The sequence below is a fragment of the Leptonotus elevatus genome, chromosome 5 (genome assembly GCF_054856555.1).
Source record: "Leptonotus elevatus isolate MCC_2025b chromosome 5, RoL_Lele_1.0, whole genome shotgun sequence".
NCBI lineage: Eukaryota > Metazoa > Chordata > Actinopteri > Syngnathiformes > Syngnathidae > Leptonotus > Leptonotus elevatus.
Genome location: NC_141243.1, coordinates 6,658,382 through 6,682,693, shown reverse-complemented (window position 1 = coordinate 6,682,693; position 24,312 = coordinate 6,658,382). Strand labels below are relative to the sequence as shown.

Here is a 24,312-nt window from a genome sequence, read left to right as displayed (position 1 = left end):
TTTTTAAATAAATTATTTTTGCTGCAAATATTTTCTATTTGTGTTTGCGTTGCTAAATAACATTCCTTATACACAATTCTCCCCAAAATCTAGTGTAACGATATCAGTCATTGCTGCGTTGGTTCTTGAGCAGACTGCACATCAACCTTTGATTATGATTATACATTCAAAGTGAAAAGCGAGAGTTCAGCAGTGAAACCCTTTGATTGAACTTGAGAAATGTATTCTCGTAATCTTGGGCATTTGGCCTCTTATGGGATCTTCTTTGCCAGAGGATACAGACCCGGTGTATCCATCATATCCAGTCAACCAACTGTAGCGCCATTACAAATGCAATCACCCCTGTGATCTGATGCTCACAGCCTTGAACACAAATAAATAGAAATGTCAAAGATATTGCTGAAAAAGAGGGTGTGAATAAGTAATCCAGGAAAAGGGTTATCATATGGAGTCTTCCAGCTGGCTTTTGATGGCTTGAGGTGATTAAAGTAAGCTCCATGCTGCTAAATTGTTTGTGATCTAATATGTATTGTACATTAAGCCATTCATCTGCATGTGCACAGGTCATGGTCATGGCATCATTTAATTCACACTGCATATGAACAGAACAAGGACAGACTGAAGCGGAATGGTCCCAATTTTTTCCCTCCCAAATTTTTTTTTATAAACATAGTACAGTGTAAGCTTGTTATTTACTAAGCAATATCCGAAGTCTTGGAACATAGAAGGCATCGAGGCGAGGACGTGGTGTACGTTTTAGTAGGATTCCCCAAACTCCTAAACAGTCCAGATCAAGGACGAAACACACCTTTTTAAATCTACCAAAATGTTACAGTTCATCAACTTTGATTGGTTAACACTGTGACACTCAAAGGGGAAGTCTTCATAATTTAGAAGCTGTTGGCCAGGCTACATCTAAATGTTTAAAAGTCAAGTGAAGGAAGGCGGCAGTTAGACCTGAAGTTATGTCCTCCAAGGGAACTTTACAAAGATCCTCTAGTAGATTTACGGCCACTTACCTCGGAGCCTGAGTCGATATTCATAAACACGGCTTCAAACAAAGGCCCTCATATACTCGGCCTGCTTATAAATAAATACAGATATGCCTCTTTTACAGACAGCCACAATCTAAAGTATTACTGCCAGCATAATTTTACCACATACATTAATATTTTACAGCACGTTGTATTTTACCACATTGGGGCTTAAACGTTCGTGGCCGTCCCGAGGATTTTATCTCTTGGAGGTTATTAGACAAAATGAACGGCTTGCTTTTGCACTCAAGCATTTCATGGATAACATTTTGACAAGATGAATAATAAACTGCCTTGATTTACTTACATGCTTCTTGAAACCTTCGAAAGACATTGTCGACAATGACACATTTGATGCCAGCATAACTTTTATTTTTATAAATACAGTATGGCATGCAATCCTCTCTGATCATACGTTCTGTTAATGGATGCATTCATCTGTTTGGAATGTGATTTTCCTATAAACTCTACAGTAATTTAAAATGTTTACCTTTCTCCTTCTCAACAAGTGACACCCAACCTGTACGGTGTATACCTCATTATGTTGGGAATAAACGGTAACATCTGCACGTGTGTAGTGTTTCGTGCATATGCCTGTGTAGTGATTTAAGTGCTTCAAGTGTCAAAACAAGCCTAATGAGCTTGCACAATAATTATCAGCCATTTTGCTCTCACTTAAAGTAATTGAGGCTTTATATCACCGTTAATACCATTGCCTTACATTCCGTGTTTTTACTGTTGCGAAAAATGTTTGGCCAGCAGAGATCGTTTTGATAATTTAGAATGTTTTAATATCTCGCTATCAACCAAACTTATGAGCTCCAGCAAGTCACGGCAGATGGGGGACCATTGAGGAAAATCTGAATTAATCCTTTCTGAAAGTGTTTATGGCATAAATAAACATTGTAGAGGAAAATTATTTTAAATTCATACAATAAAAAAATAATGTGAATAATCTCACTCTTAAAATGGTTACAAAAAAATAATCACACCTTTCCATTTAAGTTCGCTCAGCATTTTGTCTAAGTTGTCTATCATGTTTCTTTCTCCTCTTTTCTCACTTTGGTATGTGTATTTGGGGGGCTTTGTAAAATTCCCGTCTTATCCAGGTGAGTAGGAGTTGATCCCCAGGCCCTTTGCTCTTTTCAGGAATCTCTAAGGCTATTGGATTCTCCTGGGGCCTCGTTTCACACACCAAATTGATGTCTCCGAGTGGAAATGACACTTTCAGCAGGATTTGCCATTCTAAACCACCTCAAGCTCATGTGATCTCACCCGTTCATTCTCAGAGGGATTGCCTTAAAATGCTCTGTATCTTCAAAAGCCAATGAACGGAAGATTGCTCCAACGGAAACCCGATACATATCCAACAAGGGAAAGAAAAGAAATATATATTCTAAAATATCGGTAATGTGGAACTACATTTTTTTTTGCTCCGATCAAAGACCAATGCTGCCAGAGCGATTAAGAGTGTCTTTAGGTTAAGTAATGAGGAGGGTAATTTATGAAGAACGTTAATGCACGTACACCTTTTACTTTGAGTAGTTTCTAAATGAGACTACAGTGTTGTTTTTTTGAAGAAAAAAACTATAATTAAACCCTAAAGCCTAAACCCAGACCTACTTAATCCAGTCTTCTAATCTATTCATAATTTCATATGTACTACCAGTGAGTCTCGCCTTTCAATATATAGGAAATTATGTGTAATTGTGCATGTCAAAATAATTTTTTTTAACCAAACATGTTTTAAATTGTGTACTAATGCGCATGTTCCTTGTACATAAATGTAAAATTATTTGTGAAACTTTTTGTGATGGTCTGGTCCAAGTTGGGTATTGGTCCTGCTACCATTATCTGTACTAGTATCGGGCCAGAGGGCCGAGATGGTCCATTAAAAAAAAAATATGCGTACCTATCTTAAGTTTGCAAAGCTCTGATTTGTCATTCAGCGCTCTTCAGAAAAATAGGAGCGCTGTGACCATGTTGCCGTCTGGAGGACTAGCCATGATATAATCTGACACTGAAGTAGGAGGAGGAGGGAAAAGGTGTGACCGAGAATCCCTCCCGTGACTTATTTTCAACCCCAAGTCTTTTTGGACCTGCACATTTCTCTGAGGGAGCTCTACACACTGGCATAATGGATAAGGGTGAGGGTGTGAAAGGAGCACCTTAAGGCTCCACATTCAACTCCCCCAATCTCTCCTACACACACTCTTGAGCTGTGAAGACCCTCTTTCTTTGCCCCGCTAACATGGGAGCCTTGTAATAGGCTCTAATTTATAGGGAGGTGTTGGGGTCTTTCTGTATGGGCTGAAGGGATGAGAGAGAGCGAGAGAGAGAGTGGTAGAGCGGGGGAGGAGGCAGCAGAGCGGTCCAGGGCCCGCTCGTAATGAGTCATTAATTTCTAAGCCGTTTTGTGGCAGTTGGCTCATTACTGGCCTGCAGAGGAGCCGGAACAAAGCTCCGGGTAGGTAGGAGGTGAGCTTAAATAGTTGGGCCTCAACACTTCCCAACAAAAGGAGGACGAGAGCTCTGAATGGCACTTGGAACAGATGCAGTAAAAAGTGGCAGATGCAAATTGCTGGAGACCCGAGTCTTCCTTCAAGCACTTTTCTCTCTTTATTTTGTCAGAATGCACCCTGAGAGTCTAATTAGTTAGCGAGGTGTTTCTCCTCTGATAGGGCCTCGTTATTGTCACAAAGAAGATGCGTTGGAACACACATATGCCCGTATTCCCCGGTGGACCCCGATCACTGCCACACTTTAATTAATTTGACTATTTTCATTACCTTATAGAAAATGGAGAATGCTCAATATTTGAATGCTCACAAACGGCGTTGTGTATATTTTCAAATATGATGACACCGTAAGAAGACGACACCCTCAGGTAATTAATTATGTTTTTAATAATGTGTTCTTCCCACAGGAACAAAGATTATGGACAAATTGGCAGCAGTTCTGGTGAGAATGTCATCATCCCTTCCTTTGTGGATGTTTTGGACCACGTGGCTCAGGTCAGCTGTGGGGCCAATCACAGTCTTTCATTGACAGGTACAGTTATGGAGTGTGCAATGTATGAGAGAGTGATTCAGAAGCTATCCAAAAATGTCAGCATTTTTAGCTCCGTTTTTTTTATAAGAGTACATATATTTATATATAGTGCTTCCAGTTTAAATGCAAAATAAATCAACTGTTTTTTTTTTCAATTGAGTAAAATTTGTTTCCCCCCCCCAATTTTTAAATTGAAAAATCCTTTCAATGATATATTAAATTGCAAAAACCAAACTCCAAGGAAATAGTTTGTTTTTAAAAGTACACAATTTCAACACAATTATAAAATTACGCTGAAATACAAATCAATAAACAGGTGAGTGCACTAGACCTGCAATCGCATGAACCAAGCCTAAACCTTAAATGAATTGAACCCTAATTGTAAAGAGAAATTATCTTATTATTGTCTCTGCTATTTTCAGGATACAGTCGACCCACTTCGGCCACCAACATTGGCGATGGCTTCCACGTCAAATCTGTGGACCGGATCGCTAACAGTGACCGCAGCAAATTAGTAACGGCAATTTCGAGAGCCGCCACTTTAAGCCTCGTTTGGCTCCCAAGTGGCCCATCTATCTTATTTTTACTTCAAATAATTTATCACAACAAAAAACTTCTTAAAAAATAGATTTAGAAAAAAATATTTTATTTATATTGCTTTATTAAAGTGCTGTACAAAAATACAACACAATTAATATAATACAATATAAATACATATACTAATAATGATAACAACTCTAATAATAATCTTACATTTTTTAAATAATAAATACTAGCAATGTTCAATACCAGACTGATGACACCGGTACCAAGTACCAGTAGTACTTTCTATACATAAAATCTACCCACAAAAACAAAAAAACAACGACAGATAATTTTAAAGGAAGATCTATATATCCCAATATAGCATTTTCCTTAAAATTGCATTAAATAAACGGCAATTTTCTATTTTTCTAATTTGTCGTTGCCAATAACGGAGACCCTGATATAAGGTCGGGTATTGGCTTGTACAAGCCCATCCCTAATAATTAAAAACGAAATATCCCTTTATCATTAAATTATACAAGGAAAGTTACCTTCAACATTTGCATTTGGCATAAAGAGGTTTAGTAGTAGTTGTTTAAAAAAAGAAGAAGCAATTTTATATGGTAGTTGATTTTTAAGCTTAAGATATGCACCATCGAGCCATGCTGTGATAAGCAGTCCGCTAGTACTCGTAGCTGGCATCATTTCCAGTTTACCAATAACGATGAATAAGATATGCAAAAGAAAATTGGTGGATGGTTGTTTTTGTGTGATGTACCATTGAAATTGTGTAATATTTATGGGACAAAGTAATGAATTCCACAAGATCCATGTAAAGAAAATAATTTAATTTGGTAAAAAAAAAAAACTTGCAAATATACTTCAGGTACAGTCCTGACTTTATTTTCTTACAATCGTCGCATCTTTAATATTTTACTCTGTGCCAAAGTTGGCCTATCTCACTCCATTTACTGTGAGTGTCAAAGGCCCCCAGCCCTCAATCGACACATCACATGTGAGAGTCAAGGAAGAAGGGTGAGAAAGTGAGAGAATATGGCCCTGGCTCCTGATCCATAACAGTCATTGCCTGTTACATACATTTCAGAATTCATTCAGGCTATGAAGATAATCGAGGTAGTCGACAGTTTCCCCTGCAGCCCAATGGATTTATGATAGCACTGTCAAGAAAATGAGGCGAAATGACACAGTAGCTGACTTTAGCTGCAAATAATGTGATAGGCTGTACAGTGGTGCAGCAGCAGCTGCTGTCATTGCAGGTAATAGGCTATAAAGAAGCCTGATAGCAATACCTGTCATTTCTTAATGGCTGACTTCACTGAAGAGCTTTTGTGGCCTTTAACATGAAGATAATAGAAGATACAACAAATTTTACAGCTTTTGAGTTGCATCCATAATTTATCACCGGAGGCCTCGTGCAGGAGCAACATAACAAGGACAACATGCTCCTAGAGGTGTGCTGGAGGGAGCATTCGAGATGAGCTACAGACGGTTACAGCCCGCCTGCCTTCCAGAATATTCATTTTAATATCCACTCTCACCAGGCATTTCATTAGGTACTCCTGCAAATTCTAAAGCGATCTAACTTGGCTACTGTTTTTGTTATGACGCGTAGATGATGGGCAGTTGAGCAGCCCCTTGTATGCTCAAGCACAGGGGCTCTGGAGCCAGAGGTGGTCCTTCAGTACCTCTTTTCTGGCACCCTGTGGATCTCCTAAAAAAAAATTAAAAAATCGTAGATATTATTTTTATTATTATTATTAATATTACATAGGTTTATTTTTTAGATACAATATTATTTAAGGACTTAATGATTTAATTAATAAATAAAAAATGCCAGAGTCCGAATTTTAAAGTTTTGAGAGAGAGAGGCGAAAGGTAGATGAACATTTTTTTTACCTTTAAAATGTCAATCAAACATAAAAAAGAATGTAACAAAAAAAAAATAGTAGCAGAAACGGAAACATTTGAAAAGTAATGATACAATTTCAAAAAACAAAAGAAGAAATTCAGAAAATTACTATAAAATGTCCAAAAATTGCCATAATAGTCGAAAAATGTATTTAAGAAAAGACAGGAACGAAAATGTTTAAAGTAAACAAAAAATAGCTACATTTTCAAAAATGACCATAAAATGGCCACAGAATTGGCAAAAATGTCAGAAATTGATAGCAAAAAATTGCTATAACATGTCCAAGAAAGGAAGAAGACACGCAGAAAATGTCCATAAAATTGCCCAAAATGTCAGAAATTTGACAGAAAAGCAGACAATCTAAAAATGAAATTTAAACTATATATAAAAATAAAAAAGGAAGACGATAGGTCGAAGAAAAGGTATCACTACGTATTGGTTGCTGCATACATTTTCTGTTACGGTGCAGCTCTAATTAGTTCTTGAGCCCTCAGTACATTAGGCTAAGTCAGTTTCCTTCATCGCAATGTTGAAATGTTTTGCGGCTTCAGACAATTTTTGGGGGAATTTATTTGTCTTAAAATGGCTCTTTTGACAGGAAAGGTCGCTGACGCCTGTGCAAGCAAAAAAAAAAAAACCTTCCCAGTCCACAACAAGTGAGACTACACTTCAAGAAAGCGCTGCAGGATTCTGCCATAGTCTGCTTCGAACAGGTCAGTGCGTGGCTAAGCTTAGTTCAATCTAATGGTTTAACTTTCCCCCTGTGCAAACTAAAATCAGCAGTACCTTTGCTCCATATGCAGACTTAAACATATATGCTGACATGTTGCATAAAGTATGCATAAATCCTCGGCGCGCCTTGGCCCTCGTACAGATGTGCGCTTTTATCCGCGGCGTCCATCTATTCACATCATTCATTAAGAGCGCTCCCAGGGGCGAGAGAGGCTATATAAACACAGAGGCTGAGGACACCTCTGCTCTTTCACCTCACTACAGAGGACTTCAAAGTCACCTCTCCTTACATAGCAGATGAACGCTCACCATCTGCATGGCTGATATATGGGCCCCCGCCGCCGCCGCCTAACCGTAGTGGTGCGAATGAGGAGCCATCACGGAGTCTGAGCTGGGTCATTTGTTAGTTTCAGCTCTACCGCCGTGACTTGAAGGGGGGAGGACATGAATCCTTTTTAATACAACACTTTGTAGAACTGTTTTTCAGTGTTGTTTATGTCGTCTGTTCTTAACCATACTAAAAGCATAATACAGTTTAAGGGTAGAGCTCAAAGTGGATCATTTCAGTGGATAAAAGGGTGAAAGAATCTAATGAGCTTACATTTACAAACATTTATGAGCACATTTAAGTGGGTGGTTCTCAGAAAGTATGATCCAGGAGTGTGTCATGAGTCGTAAAAAATTAACTTGGTCAAAACCGGGTAAAAATTATGCATGCCTAGTTTTTGCATCAAAATGTGGATTTGGTGAGCCATATGGACGCATTGAAAAGCAAAAGTATGAGTGTGCACAAAGCACTTGCTTGATGATTAAATACTACACAGAATTCTATCAGAAACCCCCCCCAGACGTATGCGCTTTTACAAAGACAATATTGTTACTTTTTTAGTTACATGCACTTTTGTTGTTGCACCTACTCTCAATTAAGTTTATTTACAAACGTTTATTTTGGAGGTGGTAAGTGAAATCTTCATTATGTGTCTTCAAAATGATAAGCATTTCGCCGACACTTTTCTTCCATCAAGAATCACTCACACACTCATTAAAATCGCCAAGTTAACAAACACGCACTCCACCATTGACAAAGCAAGTAAACGTTGGCGAGACGTCACTAACGCGGCACCACCATCATCTGCATCACTGTACTAAATGCGAGCGGCTAAAAGTTAGTGTCTGATATTTGCTTAACATTCAGATTACACTGCATGTTATCAAATGTAACAGCGCTAACAGCTGTATTCGTTTACCGTCTGTGTTAAGGACTGTATTTCATTCATATGGCTGTAGTAATTGCCAATGTATTTACTGCGGCTCAATATGTGATATCATCGGTCAATATGAAGTAATGGAAGACATTTATGCAACAAAATTAGTCACAAAAATCACCCTATATAGCCTTGGCATCATTTGAATTTCTTCTTCGTTAAATATTGTTGTAGAATATCGTAGGATGTTTTGAACTATGCACCTTTAAAATCCTACTGATTGATGCACAACAATACTAGTGTGGGGGAAAAAAATTAATCTATTTTACTGTACGCATGTTACCAATAAAACTGAACACCACACTCCACACTTATCTTACTTGGTTGTTTTATTATAAACAACAAGGGTTATTTTAAAAATGCTAACATATTTTACAGCGAACGCCTGGTTCAACTTCCTAAAGTCGTTCCAATGTAAGAATAAAGTACACGAGAGTAATAATTCGCAGGAGGTACCTCATGGACACCGAAGGCCGACGTGTTGTCACATTACGGACAGTGTGGGACTCAAACAGTATTGTTGCATTGACATTGTGCCAGTTTTTTTTGTAGCAACTGATGAATTTTAAGGGTACGCACGGCTTTTGATGACATGGGTATGTTGGAACTTGGCATGTCATGAAGCGGAAATGATCGCAATTGCTATTTTTCACACACAAATCTCAATAAGCTTGTTTATTTTATCTCTGCAGTATGTTTGCAATCTTGTAAACAGGGAAATCTGGCGCTTAATCGCAAAGGGGAAAATATTGACTCTCCAAGTGGGTCAGCATTTGAACATTCCGCTGGATTATACTTTCTGAGAACAACCCCATGTCCAAGCGTCCAGAAAGAACGGGTTGTATTACATTTTTGCTCCTCAAACCCTGTCATACGCCCAGCTCCATCCAGTCATGAGGGAAGGGAAATATCCATCTCCAATAAGGACTTAATGAATCGCCTGATGAGTGTCGGGCAGAACTGAATTACCGGTTAGATTTGAAGAGCACGGGTGTGCGTCCATGTATGTGCGTGTGACGGCTAGTTAGAGGGTCATTCGAGCACATGTAGGAATTCATTCCATCTGAGTTTAAAAGACAAAAAAAGGAATTATCGAATTCTGCCACAGAGCCTTATGGAATCACTTTTCTTATCATTCTGGTGTGAATTTCATTTATAGAGGTCAAACTGAGCACAGGGCACAGAACAAAATAGGTTAGTGATAAAGGGACAGATTTAAAAATTGGTCTGAAAAAAAAAAAAAAAAAAGGAGTGAAGAGAAATGAATAGGAGATGGAGCAAAAAGCGAACATGCGCGTGAGTGCTGTGAGAGACAGCTTGCCTGGGCCGGAGCATATTGAGGGCAGCAGGTGGAAGAGTGGCACAGTTAATTAAAACGCCTGTCTTAATGTCTCAGCCCGTCACTCCAGGGAGGGCGGGAGAGAGGGAGGGAGGGAGGGAGGGGAGGGAGGGAGGGAGGGGAGGGAGGGAGGGAGGGCGGGAGGGAAGGAGACACTTGCCAGGCTGGAGCTGCGATGCTCCCAGCCAGCCATCTAGACTGCAAGCAACCTTCCAGCCAGCCAGCCAGCCAGCCTACTAGGCCACATGTCAGACAAGCCCTGACACTGTGCCCTTCACCCTCCCTGCACTCCCTGCAAAACATTCACAGTCTCACACCCAGCCTGCTTGCTCTTATGCACGCATTCATTCGCACTCCCACAACCAGCTCTAATCTACTGTACTAAAGTCCAAAGACATCATTAAAATAGTTGTATTTATTTATTTATTTATTTATTTATTTATTATTATTATGGTATCCCACTGGTGAAACCCGGGGGGAGGAATTGGACATCTCTTTTCACAAACATGGAACTAAGAACACAATCAAATTTTAAACCCGTGGCAAAATGTGTTGGGGCTCAATTAAGGCATAATTCCAAATTGTTTGGTGAAAACACATTAATACAAAATAACAAAAAAACAAAAACAAAGAAACACCATATCTACAGTGAAACATGATAGGGTGGGCATCATGCTTTGGGGCTACCGGTATTTCTCTTCAGCTGGAACTAAATTAGCCGATAGTCGATGGAATTAATTATGAGCAGTTCCAAATACCAGTCAGCATTAGGACAAAAGTTACAAAACAAAATATAAAAATCTGGGAAAAAAAAGAAAAGCCTATCTTAAGCTAAGACTATGTTCACCTATTAACACTCTGTTGCACAGGTCGTAGGTCACAATAATGGTTGTAATTGTTTGAAATGATGCATCCTGGTCTGGTATTTTATATCACAATCACCTGTCATTTGAAAACAAGTGTTTACACTTTTTAATATCCATTTTAAGTCGCAGACGCCACTGTCATTGTATGACATTAGATTCACACATGTAAGACTGAAACACCTGAACTAATGTTGCATATTTCAAATGGCATAAGCCAAAAAGCTATGTTTAACCCAGACAGAGTTTTGGAAAGTTATTCAGATAAAATTTTTATGTACTATGTATAATACATTTTAATTGAACCTAAATAATTCTATATAGTCAAGTGCAGTGTTAGTGTTCGATCATCGCTTTGCGCTACACTTTATACTTGGTGATGCTGACGGGCACAATGTTAAATTGCAGAAACCTGATTCTCAGTAGAGTCTTAGTGCCTCACAAAAAAAAAAGTCCAGTATTAAGCAGAAATACAAGATAATGAAGTCACAATTTTGTACGAAAAAAGTTGTATTGTGACTTCTGTCTAATACTCCTTTTGTAAAAATGAATATATACACGCATGGAATCCTAATGCCGTTTCCAACATGTGCTAGTAACGTAGTATTTACTGTTATTAACCTCAAAGCGTTTTTGTGGCTTTTTGCACGGCACTGTATCTCAGCCCACCTTAAAGGAAAAAAGTACAAAACGGGTCTGATGTAAGGTTTGGCTCAGCATAGTCTCTATCACGCCTCGAGTCATCCAGCTTTGCACTGTAATCTGTCGCTTTTAATAATTCAAAGCAAGTGCAGCCTTGTGCACCATGTGCTGAATGGCGAGGGCAATGGAGGTGTTGTGATATTTCTATTCGGGCCCCGTCTGGAGCATTAAGCCAATCAAAGATCCGATAAGCAGCCATTTCAGTGTCAAAGCACCACTGACTGTCATCGTTGCTTTACGTGGAACTTGACAAATCAATTTGAGTCTGGATGCCAGCTACAAAGCGGTGATACACAAAGGGAAATTCACCTCTTTTGTTGTCACTTTTAGCTTTGCACCAAACAGCTGTTGTGCAAAGCCAAAGATGAGTATGCACTTAGTAGCACACTGTCTGCATTTTTTTTTTTTTAAAGTAATATGCACGGCTTTATGGAGTGCTAAGTGCATACAGTGCTCCCACGGTTGTTAGAATAGATTCTCGACAGTGCCTCTGTATTAATGTTGTTTTCAATGATTTAAAAAGTGACTGACAGGAAATGATCTATCTATCTCTATCTATCCATCTCTATCTATCCATCCATTCAAAAGTAAAATTTCGAGTAGTGTATGTTCATGTGTTCATGACCAAAAAAATAAAAACAAGGAGAAAACAACAACTCCACAACATCTCACGCCTCGTCATGAGTCGCTGTATCATTGCGGCTTGCTTTGTCAATATCCACCCTGGCGCCTCGCTGAACCAGAATCGGTGATTGTCAGACCAAGTGACAGGTCCGAGATGGCCGATAACTCAAAGAAATTGGAAGTGTGAAATCTTTAAGGGCCACTTCTTAACACCGCAAATGCCAGGGTATCTTTCCATCAGCGGCCGCACTCACAGGCCAGTGCTTTGTTAATGGAGGCCTGTCTTTCCATCAGGGCCGCTTCAGGAGGGATTTACACTTGTTTTGGCATCTTATCTTTCTGACGGCCTTCCGCTAACACGACCATACTGCGATCAATAATGATTAACCGACAAATGCTTTTTTTTTATTTTTTTAATCATTCAGTTATTTTTCAATATTAATTTATCTCATGCATTCTACTTAATGACTGTTCTTCATGTTATTGAATTTGACAAAAATTAAACAGCAAACTCTTATGTGAAACACTAATTTATTTCTTCATCTTTAGCTTTGTAAACTGACATGACATCATCTTTTGAGCATACAAATGGACAGTTGGATGCTATGATGTCATTACTTTTCGACTGCACTAAGCCTTTGCATTGTATTGATATGATGAGGCTGTGAGGCATTAACTACCAATATCGTCCTTCGTTACGGTGCACAGTTCCCCACATGCATTTAGGTGATTTCAAGTGTGTTTTTGCAAAATTTTGAACTCAAAGTTTGAACATATTTGGCCATAGCTCAATTGTTAAACACTACTTTCCGCTTTCAGATTGTGCAAACTAATGAGGATAATCATAGTAATGCGATTTTGATGACTTAATCATCACCTTCATCGTCATACATCAAAAACTCAAGTACGCTTAAAAAATGAATTTGCAAGTACATGAAAACACAATTTTAAGAAGGTTGAAAAGTAGCTTAAACGTATTGGTTTATTTTCCTTTATTTATCAAATCGGGAAATCTGTAAAGGGCCAGCCTTTACAGATTTCCCGATCAGTATGAGATCCCAAACTAACCCAAAATTAATTTGAAATACCAATTATTTATTATAGGTTCATTCTGAGGTTTATAATAAAGAAGTTGATTAAACAAAAAAAACCATATTTTGGGTGTGCGTCGTAGTGTTATTAAGATAGTCATTACAAACTTGAGCACTCGTGTCCCGGCCTTGCTCCCTGTGCTCTGTCACAGCCATTCAGTGAGTAAAGGAAATGTTAACAAGTAAAGCTTCAAAATAGAAGAGAACACGGAGAATTGAGGTGGAGGAAAAACTGAACCTGCTTGCATCTGCTGTTCCAAAAGATTTCTTGGCTCCTTTCCTCTGTTGGCGTGCACAGAGAAATAATGAAAGATACAAATAGAGAGGGAGAGAGAAATGAAAGTGGGGGGCTACAGGGAATGACCAGGGGAGAGGAAAGGAAATAAACAAAGTGGAAAAGAACAATTTCCCCCATTTTCCCTCATAATGGTCTCAATCCCTCGCCGGAGCTCCCTGTCTCAGGGAGGCAGCGGCTTGGTTAAAACACATCAGCCTCTTCAAACTTCCATTAGGATGTTTCACTCCGTATGCACTACCAATCCGGGAAGACGAGGCAAAAACAGGCAGCGGCGAGAAAAGCAAAAGCTACACAGGGAAGAGATGAAAGAAGGGAGTTGATGGCAACTGCAGAAAGAGAGCGAGAGAGAATTCATCCAGAAACGGGTGTGATATTTAATGATCCTTGTATGTGGAAAAGGGAGCCAGCTTGTTCTCCTCCACCAAATACCGATCCCTTAACTTAATTTCCTGCTCAATTGCTGTTCTATAGTGCATAGTACAGTGATACAGGCTGGTAATATAGAAAACAGATTGCCTGTGCAGCCGAGTGGATAAGACTGCGGCTTGTGCTACAGGAGACCCGCAGTCTCCAGGGGGGTCTTGTCGGTGGGCTTCACAAAACCAACAAAGCCCATCTTTCCTTGCGACTGGCAGCAGCTGGCAGGTAGATCTTCAAGCGCTGGAGGTGGGGAAGTGAGTCCGTGTGTGAGCTTGCGTGTGTGTGTGTGTGTGCTGCAAAAGAGTGATGCTATTTTTTTGTAGTGAAGACTTCCACATCTCGTTTTCGCTCATGAGTCCAATCGAGTGGAAAAATGGCGGCCTGCGCTGTGTGCCGCCTTCGCTCGTAGTTTTTCCACGGATACACACTCCCTCTGGAACAAAAAGCAATTTGATACGAATGCCTACAATTGTCTGCAATGAGTGGACACCTTTTGAGATGTTACTCATATTACAATTGAATACATTTTTTTTTTTAATTATATCAGGGTTTAGCCCAAGCCTTAATTCTTAGTTTATACTACTGTGATGTCTTGACTTACAAGTTTAATTACGTACCTCAGAACACTGGCATCTCAGTTCATATTTCCCCATTTAAAATAATTTGAAATACCATCCTTCTAGTGTGCTTTGGCCACCAGGGGGCAGTATATTTGAGAATTACAGTTGTACATGAAGAAGATGCTAACGTAGGCTTCATTCATATCGCACGCAGAGATTAAAAAAACATTTGCACGTTATCTTATTGTCTTTCTACACAAACTGGAAGTGGTAATAATAAACATGCAGTTTTTTGGGAGACTTTTTCACTATTTGCCAAACAGGAAGGGCAACTTAAAAACTGCAGTCAAAACGACCGATGGAAATTTTTACAGTGGTACAAAAGTCACAAATTCCTAATCATTTTTTGCCCCCTTTAAGGTATGAGGGAATCTCTGAATGCTCTGAACATCTATTCTAAACCACATACTGCATCAGGTTTAAAAGAGAGTAGACTAAATTCTACGTCTTCTTCCATTTTTTGTTTTTTTTTATGAGAAACTTATTGGCACTGTATTTTTTATTTTATTTTATTTTTTATTTTTTTTGGGTAGTTATAGGATCCACTGTCACAAATCAAACCAACAATTATGGCTTTGATGAATATTCCCATTCAAGACACATGTTCCAGTCAAAACGGCATCACATTTCCTGATGGTGCCTTTTTCACTTCGGACTGGATTATTTCCGTCTCATCACGTCTATTTGAAGAAGTGATCAAATGTGTTTGGTGGATCTTTAGTGTTTTTTTCCCCCCTATCTCTTTCCTTTATAATGTTCGTAACCCAGATGCTGTTTTGTTTTGGCTAATGTTGGCAGTGTGAACCTCCCCTGACCTCTCCAAGTGACGGTTTTTGTTGTGTAACAAACTAGTGTAATGAACTTCCTCCCAGGAGATGTCATTAAGAACGGGAATGTTTGTCTTCCGCTTGCACCAAAATGAATATTCAGCTATTATCACTTCACGACTTCCAGATTTCAAGTCTGGTGTTTCATCCTGAACAGAAGAGGGACACAAATCCCTTCCTGATCGGTTTTATTCATTATACTTGTGAAGGTGGTGGATGTTTGTAAATATTATTGTTGAGCAGGTATTTGTTGTTCTTCACTCTCCTTGGATTAGTCTTGATTTTGTAGCTGTACATATTATTATTTTCTATTTTGTCATCTGACAAAATAACTTAAAGGTTGAGAAACCACACAGTAAATTTGACTCTATTTAGAGTGAGACCAAACAGACTCAGTTTTTAGAGTAATATTTATACTTGGAAGAGATTAAAATAAAGAATTGAACAAAATAAAATCAAAGTCACTCAAGGATTGAGGAACGAACTAACAATCTTCAGCTTGGGAGACAGCCAATCTACTCTCTAGTGCCACGCAGATCCTGTTGTGTGTTAGTATATCGCTCGTGTCAGCTGGGAACTTCGTAACTCCAAGAGACCAAAAACAGTTTTGCTCTTCTCAAGCTGAAGGTTGTGAGTTCGTTCCTCAAACCTTAAGTGACTTTTATTTATTTCTGTTTTTCAATTTTTTTTGTTTTACTCTCTTCCAAGTCTATTAATATTACTCTAAGACTGAGTCTATTTGGTCCCACTCTAAATAGTCAAATTTACTCTTATTAGATACTCATTATTACTGTTGGCAGATTGATCAACACTGATTGGTTGTCTAGATTTTCACATGCCGGTGCATATTTCTATATTTAACTTTTAACTGAGAACTAGCCCATAATAATTCCCTTATTTATCAAATGTGGCTTTAACTAGGCTTGATATATGGGATAAGGTAGTCTTCCCTTTCTGTCCTTGTGGGGGAAGCAGCCTCTCAATCTCCTGTTGTCGTGATTATCTGGGATTTCCCTTTGAGCATCATCATCATCATCATCATAACTGCAGGAAGTAAAGGCCCCTGCGTCAAATTATGTGGATGTTTACACAAGTTGTCAGCATAGTAATATTTTTCTGATCAAAGATAAACTGATACTGAAGAAAAATGCGAGTTGTAGTGGGAAAGAGGAAACGGCGGGTTCCCACTCATTTGCCAAAATGGTGGTTGCAAGAATTGACCTCCGCACATGTTGCCAGATGTAAATTTCTCTCATTCACGCCTCAAAATGAACTGGACCATTTCTTCACACTCTCCTCCAGACCCGCTCATTAATGTCTTGTAAAAGCAGGATGTTGATTTGCCCCTCATCTTTTGAATTATTTTACTTTCACTTTGAGTGTCAGTCCACTGCTTGTGCCCGAAGGTGCGTCTTTTTGGCAACCTTGGTTGCGTCCCATCTCTGGTTTTGCCAGAGCTTGTTCTCCCCGCTCAAACCTGGTGGCATAAATCCCTGGCAAACACTGCTGACACAGAGCTAGTTAAATGCAACATCAAGTTTAATTGCAGAGTTTATAGTCAGTTCTTTGTAGCGCTAACCTCAAACTGAACTATGCTAGGCTGTGTCCTACTGTATATTTAATGGAAGTCTGTGATGAAACGCACAGAAGCTAAGAGAAAAAAAAGTATGCAAGATTAATGCTAAGGTCATCAAGAGGATGTGCACATATCTAAAATTGTAAAGTCATGAAATGTTTTATTTAGATGGGGTGTTGATTGTTTGCATAGCTAATGAATTGAATGTTTTTAAGTCAGTCATTTAGATGTTTTATTTCTTTTTTTCTCCTCTTCATAACAAACTTCTTATTTTCACAACAGTATTTCACCTGTTAATCACAGGATCGATTTATTCCTGAACAAGGGCAGGATATCTTTGACCTTACAGTTTTATTAAAAATGTATTTTGTGTATAAGGTCTGTTGACTGAAATTTGAGTGTTTCCACAATTGAGTGCAGCACTACTGTGTGAATAATTAATTAATCCCACAAAATTGTCGCAAATTACCTGCTTTTCATGCAACACCCTATCAAAATGATTTATATTCACCCGTCTTTCCGTGTCTGTACGTGTTTTAGCATTAACAACACGGCCACTTCGTAGAAAACAAGCAAATGTGTCGAAATATTTTCCTAAAAATGAGAATAATAGCAATATAGGAAAGTCTATCCTCAAATATTATCTTAAGTGTCCATCTTAAAAGGCATCCGCTACCGCTCTCTGACTTTGTATGTCAGCCGTCTATTTAGCGAATTCATCTGGAAACATTGGAAACAAACAGAATATACTGTTGCGTCTACCTTCTGTAGACATTGAAATGAGTTGTGAGTTGTGTTGGTTGATCAACAATTTTTTAATTGTAAAAAATAATGGTTAATGTCAGCCATAACTGTGCCCGAAAGAAACATCTAGCTAGTATTTCACTCAACCGGCAGACACAAGATCCTCATCCATCACTTCCACTTTTCTGTGTGTATAGCAACCATCTACATAGCCATCCGTTATCTGTAATGCGCTCTGGGACGAGAGTTAGTAGTTGGAGTTTACACATCTGACATTGCGCAAGAGGTCGCATATACTGGACAAAATCACCAATCTGTCAAATAGCTGATGAAAAGTGACAGACAAGCCTTCAGTCAAATTCACACTTAGGAGCAATTTTCCAATTAGCAAAGTCAGATGTCAGAGAGCCAAGCCCCCCCCCCCCCCCTTTCCAATTCAATGTAGACTGTTTCAATTGTTATTCAGTGGCGGTATGTGGAACCCGTCCATCTTCAAGAATCTTTTGACCATTGGTCTAGATCATTTGGACCACAACACTCATGCATGTTTTCAATTTTGTCCTACCATTGTTATCGTTTTTACCCCGACATAAAAAAGATCAGTTTGTCACTTTGTGTGCTCGTTATGTCCTTCTCATGATCATCTCTATATAATAGGATTGCTGTCCTTGACCAACTATTTCATATGTAATGCTCTCTTAAAGAAAATTACTTGTATTTGTATCGGAGTATTTCATTGGCATTTCAAATGTCAAATCCATAGGATGCAGCTGTAATCATTTCAACGTGGATAATTGCCTTTTCTCAAATGACTTTAAGGTTATGACCTACGAAATGACATAGACCATGAACATTATTGAAAGATGTTTCACACCCATTGGCGGTGTTGTGTTTGTTCAAGACATAGATGGACATCAGGACAAATTGAGGTGTAATGTAAAAATATGCTCGAGGCTGTTATATTGCTTGAGGAGAATCAAAGAGAGAGTCTGAAAGGAAAGGTTTGCAGTAAAGAAAAGTCCAGCTGGGCCTGAGTTCTCGAGACCTGTGTGAAGGATTTTTTTTTTTTTGCATGCTCACTTACTCTACCCCCACCTGCTCCTCTACATGCGTGCACACAGTAACACACCACCATTACTCATTGTCTAGCTCCAATCGTTCCGTATCCTCATTCCCCACATCATCTCCACCCACCATTCCATCCTTTACTTTTGCTGTCATTTTCTTCTCTTTTTTTTTTACCCCCTTTCCATTTTTGATCTAGTGGCTGATAATGATGAATTTCCTTCAGCTCGCCAGGATTTGGCAGAAAAAGTTTGAGCAGCCAAGTTTTGAAAGTGAAGATAGTTAGGAAATTAGGACAAGTTCAACATGATCGTCCGGATGACAGCTACTCTTTTTCTCATGCCACATCGTATGGCTTTAACCTGTTTTCTAATTTTGCTAGTTTTTTTAAGTTACAGGTCATGTCAACTTTCTTGTATTCATTTTGGTTATTTTAATGGAACGACTACTAACGTCTAAGTAGTAACGCTATATAAGAAGTGGTTACTCAAAATCAGGTTATGGTGAACATACTGTTGCTTTTGAGACCATTTAGTTTTTCAGCATGAACTTCCCAGCACATGTTAGCATTGTCATGGATCATATCCATCTATGTTATCTCCCACAGTGTAGACACTATGCAACTCTCTGCAGGATAACACCGTAAAGTTCCTCAGAGCCCCGGGCCAAAGATTTACCGCAGGTGTACAGTATTGTTTTATTACTTTTGAAGTCACTAATAACTTTTTTTATGCTGTGTATGATCAGAAACACACTGCAGTAAGATGGAAAGGAAGGAATTTCATTTTTCAAAGATTGATCTGAGTCTGAGTCTCCTTTCAATCAAAAGCTGTCGGAGTCTTTTGACATGACCATGAAATATCAGTTCAGATGATGTTTTCCATTGAAGAAATTGTACTGTATGCTTTTGAGTTGTAGTTTCTACTTCAAATTTTGAGCTGATGATGATTGGTTTTTATATAGCTCCTCTCATTAAATACTACAATCAACTTTTTTTTTCTCATTCGACTCTTTTCCTTCATTCTACATTGCTAATAAGACTGTTTTCCAAATTTTTACAATAACATTGAAAAACAACTCAATTTTTATTTTTTTACGTATTTATTTTTATTTATTGAAGCAGCCATTAGCTAGTTTGCTCTAATTGGGATTATTATTATTATTATTATTATTATTAGTGTATGTATTTTTTATTTATGTATTGACTTATTTATGGGTTTATTTATTTGTTATCTACATCATTCTCAGCTGTTTTTATTTTTTTATGTGTATATCACAATTAGAGTGACTGTTTAATTTCCCGCAGCGTAACTAACGGCTCCAAACTGAGACAAGTGGTGCCATGTATAGTCAAACTGAAAGTGTACTTACAGCATAGCATGTAGGCCATTGTTCAATATTAAAAACTAGGGCTGCGCGAGTGCGTTGTCGATACTAGCCTTATTTTAAGGTATCAGTACTCACGACAATGGCCGATACTAGTTTTTGTTGTCCTTGTGGCCGTTTTACTAGAAATGATAGAAGAATAGAGAATTGCCAATAATTTCATTTCATTTTAAGGGAACATTTTATATTGGGATATATAGATCTTTTTTCAAAATTATCTTCGCTAGTGGTATCAGTAGTTGGTATCGTTGACTATTCAAGAGTTGAGTTCTTGTACTGGTATCGGGTCTGAAAAAAAAATAGTATTAAACTGTCACTGATGTTATCTGCTGTCATATTTCCTGTTTCGCAGTAATGCAAATAGCATAGCTATTCCAACCACCTGGCTAATTGGCCTAAAGCTCCCACATACACTAATTCAATTCCAAAGCCTCCAATGGTCCTCCTCTTGATTATTTTTTCCTCCTACCTCTTCGTCGCTTAACCTCTCTTTCTGGAGGATTATGTGCAGGTTACGGCACTAGCACAGTGTGGATTAGTTGGGTCGCTCCTCCATGCTTGGTGCCTTTTCTTAACGTGATTATGCATCATCAAGCTTGTTTACGGTGAGGTAGCTCATTGTGGAGACCTGACAAAAAGTTCAGCCCCCTTCAGCCCACTCGATGGTGCCTACGCCCACACGCTCATACTCCGCTTAAGCTGTCAACACCCCTGCTCATCCTTGCACGAACAAAGTACTTTTAATATTCAAAAGCAACACACTGTCAAATCTAGGGATCTTTGATACCACTTTTTCCCCAGACGGATACCAATACAAGTACATAAATCTTGAGTAGTCACAGATACCAATGGCAATTACCAATAGCAAAAAATAAAGAAAAACCTAGAATATAGCATTTTTCCTTAAAATATAAGTAATGGCAATTTTCTTTTCTTCTGATTTCTAATTCCTAGTTACTGATCGTAAAATGGCCACTAGAACCGATATCATGAAATAAGTTCTCACCCATCCCTAACAAAATCACTTTTTTTTTTTCAAAGTGTGGTTGTGAGAAAAAATGCATTATAAAAATCCAGGCCACATATCGTAGAGTTACAGTAAGAGAGCTCAGGTGCCATCGAGCGTTCCAAACCATCTATAAGCGTCACACACCTCGTCTCATTAGCTTAATGAAGCCATCATGACAGCCTGTTTGTACAGAGAATGGCCGCGCTCTGTCAGACTTCGCAGCTACGCACTCCATCAGTGGCGAACGAGCCTCTGTGTGGCCTGAGGGGGGTGTGACTTCGACTCGGCGTGTCATTAGCCATCGATGTTATTGGCTCATTATCTCCCAATTAGGCCGCTATCGGAGGTAGCCGGCGCTTTCATTATGAACCCGGACCTCCGCGATCTAACAAAGACCACTGGTGCTGATTAAAGATGGTTTCAGCAATCACGTGCAGTGTGTGGTCTTTGAACTCTCTGTGATATAGTTAGCGGCAACACAATGAAGCTGATTAGAAAGGGCATGTCTCTTATTGTGCCACGTATTGGGGTTAAGTCAGAGTAATCTTGTTTCATGTGTTCTTGGGTACCTCATAATGTAGACTCAATTATGAGTCTGAATAATTCACATAGACAACAATTGACTACCTTTGGAAAAAGAAAATGTACTTCCATCTTCATTGTATGCACTCTATACCATATATCCACCCGGTGGTTTTCAATCTATATTCCATTCAAATGTCTATGAATTCATTGCACATGTTTTTTTTTTTTTTAATACTCTTTCTAACTATAAATGACTTATTGGGTAAATATTATACAAATGTTATGATTGCTATGTTTGTCCCTCAACTTGGCCATGGAAACGGCGCCAGCTATGTAAAACATCTCCCTCATGTTGTATTATCTATATAATATTAATTTAGCATAGCCTCTTTAGAGTGTCTATTAAACGCAATCGCTTATCTGGCTTTGTTGCGAGAGAATACGGGCGCTAATTGGCATGCCTGCCTCACGTTGCTAATGACGAGAAAATCATTTAAGATTTAAATGTCGATATATTGTCAAATTCTTGACACTGCATAACGCATAGCGTGTGTCTTTCCCATTCTGTTTACCCAAACGAGGGGTTAGCTTCCAGATTCATGAGCACTCCTTAAACGCCTGGTGATTAACTTCACATCACAGCACTTCTTCTCCTTTGCTGCATAAACGGGCTTTAATTGAGAGAGCCAACTCCTTAGCAGGGAACCTCGATTAAAACGTCATTTTACAGCCCAAAAAGAAACGCGTTCCCAATCGCTGCCCTTGAATTATTGTTCTGTAGCTCCAGGCTTGTATTTTAAAGTCACTGAATAATTGCAATCAGATTATTTTAATCAAGTGAGGGCACAGTAATTACAGGTGGCAGTGATTTAAGCTTGTACCCTGGAAGTCCCATACACAGTGCCGGTGTGCATATTAAAAGTTTATGTCTTAGTAGATAAATTTAATGAAGAGGGTTCTAATCATGCAAGCTACTTTTAGATATGTTGCATGAAGAGTCGTGGCAGTTAATGACAGATATTGTCTTATCCTGCGCCATTCTCTTGCTGCCCCCTCAGTCAAGTGCGCATTAGCAAGCGAGCAGGTCCCCCCCCCCCCCCCCCCCCAATAGGACTCGACGCGTGTCCTCCCACTCATCTACCCCCGTTGATAACCTCATCTGTGCCCAGGTCTGCATTCCATGTCGAGGCAAGCGTTAGGTGACTTAGTGCCAAGCTGTCAGAGAGGCATGAGAATTTCAATCTGGGGGTCCGTGTGACAGTGGGAACCGTCTCTCTTAATCCTGTTTACGCGCATCCACATCACCCCGTACCAAAAACCACAATTTGTGTGTACGCGCGTGTGTATTTTTATTGTATTTTTTTTGCACACTGTGCGTGCATGCGGATGCATACATTTCTGTCTCGTTTTCATCATGGTGTGAGTGCATGTGTGTGTGTGTGTGTGAGTGACTACTGTATGTCGATGTTTCTGCGTGCGAGTCTCCCCACCGTGTTGTGTTGATGTGGAAGGTGGCGCACATGCTCTGAATGTATAATTCAATATGACTAATCATGGAGGAGACTGCCAACCCAGAAGCACTGGCTGACAGACTGGGCCCAAAGCTAATTTGATAAGGTTACTGTACTCTTGAGCTGAGATTCACATTCAGCAGTTGTAGCGGCTCAGCAGCGTTAGTCTACCCCACTTGAGCTGCTACCTGAGATACAGTTCCAATTGATTACCATGGGCTCCCATCTACTGTATGCGCCCCTATTCCACACCCAATTTCTATTCAGATGACTTGGCAGCAAAAAAAAAAAGAAGAAAAAACTCTCATTGTCTCATTGGAATCTCCAAATTCGATATTGTATATATAATTTAAATACAATCAACCTGAATGACATTTTTCTCACTATTTCTATTCTATAAAACATTTTGGCAGCCATTTTCACACTGACATCATAAAAAAAAAGAAGGAGTGTCAACAATATAATTTGGTCATCATCAACTTTTACGAAAACACACATGGTCACTAATGGTGTAATGTGTCACTTGCCTGACATCCATTAAGTGTTATAGAAAATTGATGGATCGGTTGTACTTTATTATTTGCACTGTTGTTCACAATCCACAATATCTCATGACCGTTAATTTGTTTTGTGTGTGTGTGCGTATTGTGCGTGTCAATCTGTGTGTGTTTGTTGTGTTGTGCCCTACCCAGTTTCCAAAACCATGTCCACTCGTGTAAAATCAAACATATGTCAGAATGCCACCCTCCTTATAACTCACGTGTTTAATGTCTTACCCACCCGGCTGACATCATTTCGAACCTCAGCATGTAGCATGTTGGCTAGTTCAGGGATGCAAGGTAGCCATGACGTGTGTGTGAGAGATGGTGTGGGTTTTGTTTAGTTTTTTTCTCACATGTTGCTTTCCCAGGTTAGATGAGGGGTGGCCAGCCTGGTTTTTATAACCGTTCCATCGGGCAACCGGTTAATATTTTTTTGTTTGTTATTTTCTTGACGCATCCTGGGCGGAATCCTTTTCAACAGTCCGAGAAGATAGCATAGGTTTAATTTTTGTTTTATCTGGCATTGTTTTGTTTAATGTGTGGACATGTTTTGTTTATACAACCCTTTTTTTTTTTTTTTTTGTATTTTAAGTGGTGGGGGTGTTACGGTCCACAATATATCGTGGTTATTTT

General features: G+C 39.0%; 1 protein-coding gene across 3 annotated transcripts in view; it reads left to right on the top strand.

The window, feature by feature from the left end:
- LOC147173489 (uncharacterized) overlaps positions 1–24,312 on the top strand; it is a 236,402-nt gene that overhangs the window by 47,139 nt on the left and 164,951 nt on the right. For 2 of the 3 annotated variants that reach the window (XR_015094919.1, XR_015094920.1), the window contains exons 2-3: positions 3,961–4,085; positions 7,139–7,253. The gene's annotated coding sequence lies outside the window, so the exon portion shown is untranslated. Of the gene's footprint in view, positions 1–2,246; positions 2,442–3,960; positions 4,086–7,138; positions 7,254–24,312 lie in introns of those variants that run through there. The other variant, XR_015094921.1, reaches the window with a different exon arrangement.